The 7,216-nt window shown below is 34.8% G+C and overlaps 1 long non-coding RNA gene across 2 annotated transcripts; it reads right to left on the reverse strand.

Annotated features, from left to right (window-relative positions):
* Window positions 1–2,951: 2,951 nt before the first annotated feature.
* Window positions 2,952–5,420, reverse strand: LOC112419144 (uncharacterized). Of its 2 annotated transcripts, XR_005644122.1 has the most exons (4): window positions 5,116–5,420; window positions 3,980–4,064; window positions 3,795–3,846; window positions 2,952–3,456 (listed from the first exon to the last, which is right to left on the reverse strand). It is a non-coding gene; the product is annotated as an uncharacterized lncRNA (long non-coding RNA). The 2 variants fall into 2 exon arrangements; XR_003009247.2 differs by having other exon boundaries at window positions 2,952–3,846; window positions 5,116–5,418.
* Between the last annotated feature and the right edge of the window lie 1,796 nt (window positions 5,421–7,216).

Genomic DNA, 7,216 nt, shown 5'->3' on the forward strand with positions numbered 1-7,216 from the left:
GCAACTATGCATGTGGTACCATATTTCAGGGTCGTGACCCACACCGCTGTCGAATGGTTAAAGCATTATCATCAGGACATAAGTCTTCACCGCTCAACACCGCTTTGAACAACTAGTGTTCCACCGCTTTGAACAACAAGGCGTTCCAAAGCCGAAGCTCTCCCACTTTTATGCTTATGCGACTAACCCACTTGTGTATATCTACATACAACTCCACTAATGCGTATGTATGTATATGACATACGACTCCATCTCAACCAATCCAACATCGGAAAATGTATAATTAATGTCAATCATACTAATACATCAAGTCATTCAACGCAACATCTTTTCACTTGGTTCACACTCACTTCAATCCACAAATTCATTAAACTATATCAACTCGATTTAACAATGCGTTTAGTAGGATTCAGAATACATATAATGATCTTACAAGTTGAAAGGAACATCTAAAAATGCTCAAAAGGATCCCCTAGTGCACGAGGCAAGGTTCAAAAGTGGCTGACTAAGGTCATCTTCGCTTAAGCGACGGCTAGTTCGCTTAAGCGACCGGCTTACAGTAAGTCTGGGTTCTGCTCGCTTACGGTTCGCTTGCAGTTCGCTTGAGCGAATTCTTGGCAGAATCAAAAAGGTTCCTCGCTCACAGGTTCGCTTACGGTTCGCTTAAGCGAATCCTTGGCATAATCAAATCAAATTTTCGCTTACAAGCTCGCTCTCTGTTCGCTTGCGCGAACGGCTAAGGACGATTTCTGGGTTGCTAACATGAATGTTCGCTTAAGCGACGAGTCGTTCGCTTAAGCGACTATTCATCTGGACTGTGCAAAACCTACGGGTTTTAGACCCTTTCCCACTCCAAAACCCAATTTTAATCCCTTGATCGTCCAAAACGTTTCCCAGCAGATGTTTACAGGTTCTATACAAAACTAGGCATCTAAAGGAAACACAAACAGACATCAACAACAACAATACAGATCATTCCACCATCATACAAAACTTCATCAATTCATCCAATCAATTCTATTTTCAATCAATTTATGATCACAACAACAGTATAGATTAAGATTTCATTCTGAACATCACATTACAACATAATTAACATGATCATTACCCCATTCCCCTCAGAATCATCAACAACCCTAACCCTCAATTTAATCCTCAAGGTTAAGCAATTAGGTCAATTTTTCGAAATTATATATAATTATTAATGAGAGATAGTCTCACCCTTACCTGAACTCAATTGCACAACAAGCTACAGCAAAATCGATCCCTTCTTGTTCTTCTCTCTTGTTCTTGCTTTTCCTCTCCCTTTTCTTCCAAAAGCTAGTTTTCTTACGTAAAAACGTTCTGTTTTCTTTCTTTCTTAACTTCTCTCTTAACTCCCTTCAATTCTATTAATTCCCCTTAATTTTAATAATTTCTAATTAACTCCCTAATTTCCAAAATAATATTAATTTCCACTTATTCTAATTATTATTATAATAAACTATATAATAAAATGCACACACCACATAAATCACCAAAAATCATATAAAATCACATATGAGACTCCGAATAAATCAAAAATAAATAAAATAACAATTAGGGCATTACACCATGAAAAATCAAGTTTTTATGAAATTACTCTATGAAAAATCATGTTGCAAGAAGCTTATGTAATTACTGTGTGAAATTGCTGCTATCTTAGTTTTACGATTTGCAAGAATGTTAACAGAATGCATGTTGTGGATGGGTTTTCCATACTTCTTCATAGATTTAGATTATAATATTTTGGCAACATGTTGTGGAGGAATTCTAACATCTGTTGTCAGATCTTTGTTAACCTCTAGCTTGCAATTTCGTTATCTCCAATTTTAAGTATATTTTGTTGAATTTTTTTTTTTTTTTTCACTTGTTGTGTTTAAAGATGAAGAAATTGGATTGAAATCACAAGGATATGTAATTTGGTTTATGATTCTGTGTTTAAATTGAGTTTTTAGTGTAAAAAAGGCATAAAGTTATGGTTTTTATGTTCCGGGTCGCATGGGTTTTCAGTCAGGTCTTTATGACCCGTTTGGAGGTAGAAGATGAAGAATTAAAAAAATAAATATACATACATATTTTGGTCTTGGGAAAAAAATATTAAACATATAAAATTTTGGACTGAGGCAATGCAGGATTCGAACCTGCAACCTTTGCAAAAGACAACAACAAACACACCAACAGCACCACACATATTGGTTGCTTTTAACTTGTGCGTGCGGTTCATTAAACTAAAAACTAATAGAGAAATGATATTTGTACAACCACTTTCTCACAACTTTTTGATAACTTTCTCTCTCATACTCACATTATTCTCTTATTCTCTCTCTTCCTTTTTCTCTCTCCATTTTTTTTTACCAATGAAAAGAGAGAAAAAATAAATTGTCATAAAAGTTGTCTCATATGGTTGTTCAAATAACATTACTCAAACTAATAATACTAGATGCATCTCACAATAAACAATTGAACTAGCTGATCTATTTTTATTTTTTTTTTAATAAAAACTTGCTGGTCATATTTTTGTTATTATTAGTCCATAAGGTCATATCCAATTATCAAATTGGTTATATTTGATACCGTAGTTAATTGGGTTTGTTTCAGTCATCAATATATTTTGATTGTTGGAGGAATTTTTCAATGTATAGTTTGTCAAATTAACTTATATAAACAGTTTACATCGTCAAAATTTCAATTTGTGCTTCACTTTTAGTACAATTATGCAGTATTCAGCAGTCAACTAGATTATATTTGATATTGTTAGTCATTTGAGGCCGTTTTAGTCTTCAAAAAAAATATTCTTCTATGCTGACCACATTTTTTAAAGGATTAGTATGTCAAATTTACTTATACCAAAAACACACCAAAATTGACATGTAAACTAATTTTTGTCTCAAACTTCGGTTGCACCATTTTTTTTCCATTATTTTTATGTATACTGAAATCAATTGAATTACATAATATTCAATCACAAAAAAATGAAGTTCCTACATTTAGTGACCAACATAAGTTTGTTCACGACCACAATAATAACATCAACTCAGCAAAATGTGAAAATAACACTTAAACATAAATTTGTTTCTCGACCATAATATCACATTAAGTTAATCAAAATGTGACATAAAAAATAATGCAAAGGGCACAAATCATATTCACCCATACGCATTAGCATCATCACTCTCACTTGTACTTTCATGTGAGAAGGTTCTAAAATTACTTTATAGCATGACACTTGAACATTCGATCTCATTCTTCCATATTTTGCTTCATTCTTTCTTGTTCGTATCATTTTCATCCCTTTTATGCTTCATTTTTTCTTATTCAATATTCTTTTCTTGAAGTGCCTCAATTTTAGCTTCTTCCAATGATACACATCAATGGGAATGGATGGTGAAGTTGTAGGTGGATGAGAGGAAGCCCTTCCTCTACCATTGCCTCTTCCTTTACTTATCATACAAAAGATAGTGCAAATACATACAAATAGAAAGTTAAAAACATTATAAATTCATACAAACTAAGAGTTCAAAACAGCATAGAGTACAAACTTTTATAACAGATGAGATTTCAACATGTGTGGCTAATCACATGAAAGAAAAAAAACAAGCTTAATAGTCAGCCACCATGTTTTAAGCACAAACAAAAAGAATTAAATACAAAAATAGGTATTTGAAGTAAAATAAGGCATTGCAGGCATGAAAGGAACTATTGCCCTTATATTAATTAAAAATTTAGAGCAGCAACTCAATTTCTTAACAGCCAAACATATAAAAGAATCTTACAAGTTCCCCTGTGCTTAGAACTCTATAGTTCATAAACATTGCAACATCATGCCTGTAATTGGAAAATAAAAAAGCATCAAAAGGTGAGTCAATTACTAACTAACCAACAAAAAAGGTTAATGGTTGTGAAGAGGAGATGGGTTTGGTGGTAGTGTTTTAACTAACCAACAAATAGCAGCCCTTACCAATTATAGTTATGAGATCAATGCTGTCATTTTCTTGGCAAGAAAATTCAAGTGAAATCTCTCTCAGCTGCGGACAGTTAATTACCTACAATTTCAAAGCATAGGTTAGCAACTAGGATTCAATATAAATGGGACTTCAGGGTATCAATATCAATATTAATCACATCTCAGTCTAGCATACAATTAGCATCATGTTAAGTAGCTAATTAGCAGAATCATATCTCAATCTAGCAGACAATTAGCATCGAGTTAAAACATATTATTCACACGTGTTGCCGCTTATTTCTCGCTTGGCAGCATATTCAAGTAAAACTGGAAGGTGAAATCAGTTTGGTGGTAAGATATATGATCACAGAAGTTGGTCTTCTGATAGTCTCCTAAAAACAAGAAAGAACTAACTCCCAATGACAATTCTTTTGAATTAAACAATATAAACCACTATGTTTGACATTTCTCTAAAACAGAGAGAAATGCAGAAGAATAACATAAAAGAAGCACAAAGTCATATATTTTGCCAAGATAAAAACATATTTGAGCATATTACAGTTGATGAGGAGTAGCTTATAATTGAAAGATTACACAACTTGATGAGATTTTTCATGTTTTTTTTAATAAATAAAATGACAATAGTCATTGAAAATTCAACCGAAATTCAAACACTCATTGGAGCTTCCGATCTAACAATTTTGATCATTTTTTATCGTTTGAGCTAGGACTTCTTTAATGCCCTTCATTAAGAAAAATAAGAACTTAGATGCTCTTTTTCTCTCCAAAAAAAAAAAACTTAAATGCTCTTTCCCGTACTGGACACAACAATAACATATGATGGCTTTGATTAAACAAACATAGACATTATCACCGGTTGCTACATAAGTAACAGGTAAAAAAAAACTCAGCAACTTAGTGGTAAGACAGTAAATTCATAAATCATCAAATCCGGCAAAACAAAATCATATCTTGTGCTTCTCTATTTCATAATTCTTGAACCTAGATGCTAAAATCAATAATTTAGTTATTAAAAAAAAGCAATAATCCAAGTTTATAAACAAAAAATAATCAATAACCCAACAAGACCAGGAGCTACTAACAAGAGAAAGTTTGAAGCTTGATGAAAACCCAGTAAAAAAAAAACTTACTTGACCGATAATTCCTTCTCCAGATCTTTCATAGTATCCAAAGGCACTTTGAATGAGTTTTTCTCAACTTCACCGGAGTCTTCCCGGTCAGAGGAATCATCTACGATGAATCACTGTTTCAGATTAAACGAAGGAGCTTGCGACAGAGAGAAGAGGAGAAAGGAGATTTCTGCTAAGGGAAGAGAGAAAATTTCATATTTTGATTTGGTGGAAGAGAGAGAGGGGGGGATTGAAGGTGAGAAGGAAGGGTTTTTAGGTTTTGGAGAAGAAAAATAGAACATATCTAAGTCTAGTTTCATTCAATTTGGGACCATATCTGAAAATAAAATGGGGGGGAATGTTCAGCCTAGGGTAGGAGGGAAATGAAATTTGATTATTTTGATATTAGAGGGAAAGTAAAATAGAACGGGAAATGAAATTTAATTATTTTGGCATAGGAGGGAAAATGAAATTGGTTAATATGATTCTGCCAAAAAAAATCATTCCCTTATTTTTTTTTTTTAATTTACTTCCTTTTATTCGTTAATATTTCATTTCACATAATAAATAAAAGTAAATCTAATGTATTTGCATTTATGTTTCACGTAAACAAACTTTTCTATAATAATGTTATATTAGTGTTGTTATTAAAAAAAAAAAGAACCTCAGAGATAGGAACTAGAGTAAGAATGAAATATGAACTAGATAGAAACTTGATTTACTAAGATCAGGTTTCCGGAGGTGAGTGGATCAAACAAACCAATCAACTTAGGAACTAGTTTACTCCAGGGACCTAAACATGCCTACAATCTGAACGGCAAAAGGTACACTTGATCCGACCGTTGAAAATGATCTCCTTAGACCTAAAAGGATGCAGAAACTAGTTCACTTGATCCGACCATTGAAAATGATCTCCTCCTGGAAATTCGAGTTTCTGCATCCTTTTAGGTCTAAGAAGGACATTTTGAACGGTCGGATTGAACGTGGTTGTTGTCCTTCACATTCTAGGCACGTTTAGGTCCCCGTTGTGAACTAGTTCATAAATTGACTAGTTTCCGGGAGGATAGTTCGTCCGGATGACGTACCTCCATGAACCCGATCTAAGAAATTCGAGTTTCTGCATCCTTTTAGGTCTAAGGACATTTTGAAAGGTCGGATGGAACGTGCTTGCTGTCCTTCACATTCGAGGCAAGTTTCGGTCCCCTTAGTGAACTAGTTCCTAAGTTGACTAGTCAATTAGGTGATAGTTCGTCCGGATGACGTACCTCCGTGAACCCGATCTGAGAAATTCAAGTTTCTGCATCCTTCTATGTTTGATAAGGTCATTTTGAACGGTCAGATTGAACGTGCTTGGTGTCCTTCACATTCTAGGCACGTTTAGGTCCCCGTAGTGAACTAGTTCCTAAGTTGACTAGTTTCCGGGAGGATAGTTCGTCCGGATGACGTACCTCCATGAACCCGATCTGAGAAATTCAAGTTTCTGCATCCTTTTAGATCTAAGAAGGACATTTTGAACAGTCGGATTGAACGCGCTTGATGTCCTTCACATTCTAGGCACGTTTTGGTCCCCGTAGTGAACAAGTTCCTAAGTTGACTAATCAATTAGGTGATAGTTCGTCCGGATGACGTACCTCCGTGAACCTGATCTGAGAAATTCAAGTTTCTGCATCCTTCTATGTTTGATAAGGTCATTTTGAACGGTCGGATTGAACGTGGTTGTTGTCCTTCACCTTCTAGGCACGTTTAGGTCCCCGCAATGAACTAGTTCCTAAGTTGACTAGTTTCCGGGAGGATAGTTCGTCTGGATGACGTACCTCCGTGAACCGGATCTGAGAAATTCAAGTTTCTACATCCTTCTATGTTTGATAAGGTCATTTTGAACGGTCGGATTGAACGTGGCTGGTGTCATTCACGATCTAGGCACGTTTAGGTCCCCGTAGTGAACTAGTTCCTAAGTTGACTAGTCAATTAGGTGATAGTTCGTCCGGATGACGTACCTCCGTGAACCCGATCTGAGAAATTCAAGTTTTTGCATCCTTTTATGTTTGATAAGGTCATTTTGAACGGTCGGATTGAACGTGCTTCCTGTCCTTCACATTCTAAGCACGTTTAGGTCCCCGTA

Source organism: Medicago truncatula, chromosome 2 (genome assembly GCF_003473485.1).
Source record: "Medicago truncatula cultivar Jemalong A17 chromosome 2, MtrunA17r5.0-ANR, whole genome shotgun sequence".
Lineage (NCBI taxonomy): Eukaryota > Viridiplantae > Streptophyta > Magnoliopsida > Fabales > Fabaceae > Medicago > Medicago truncatula.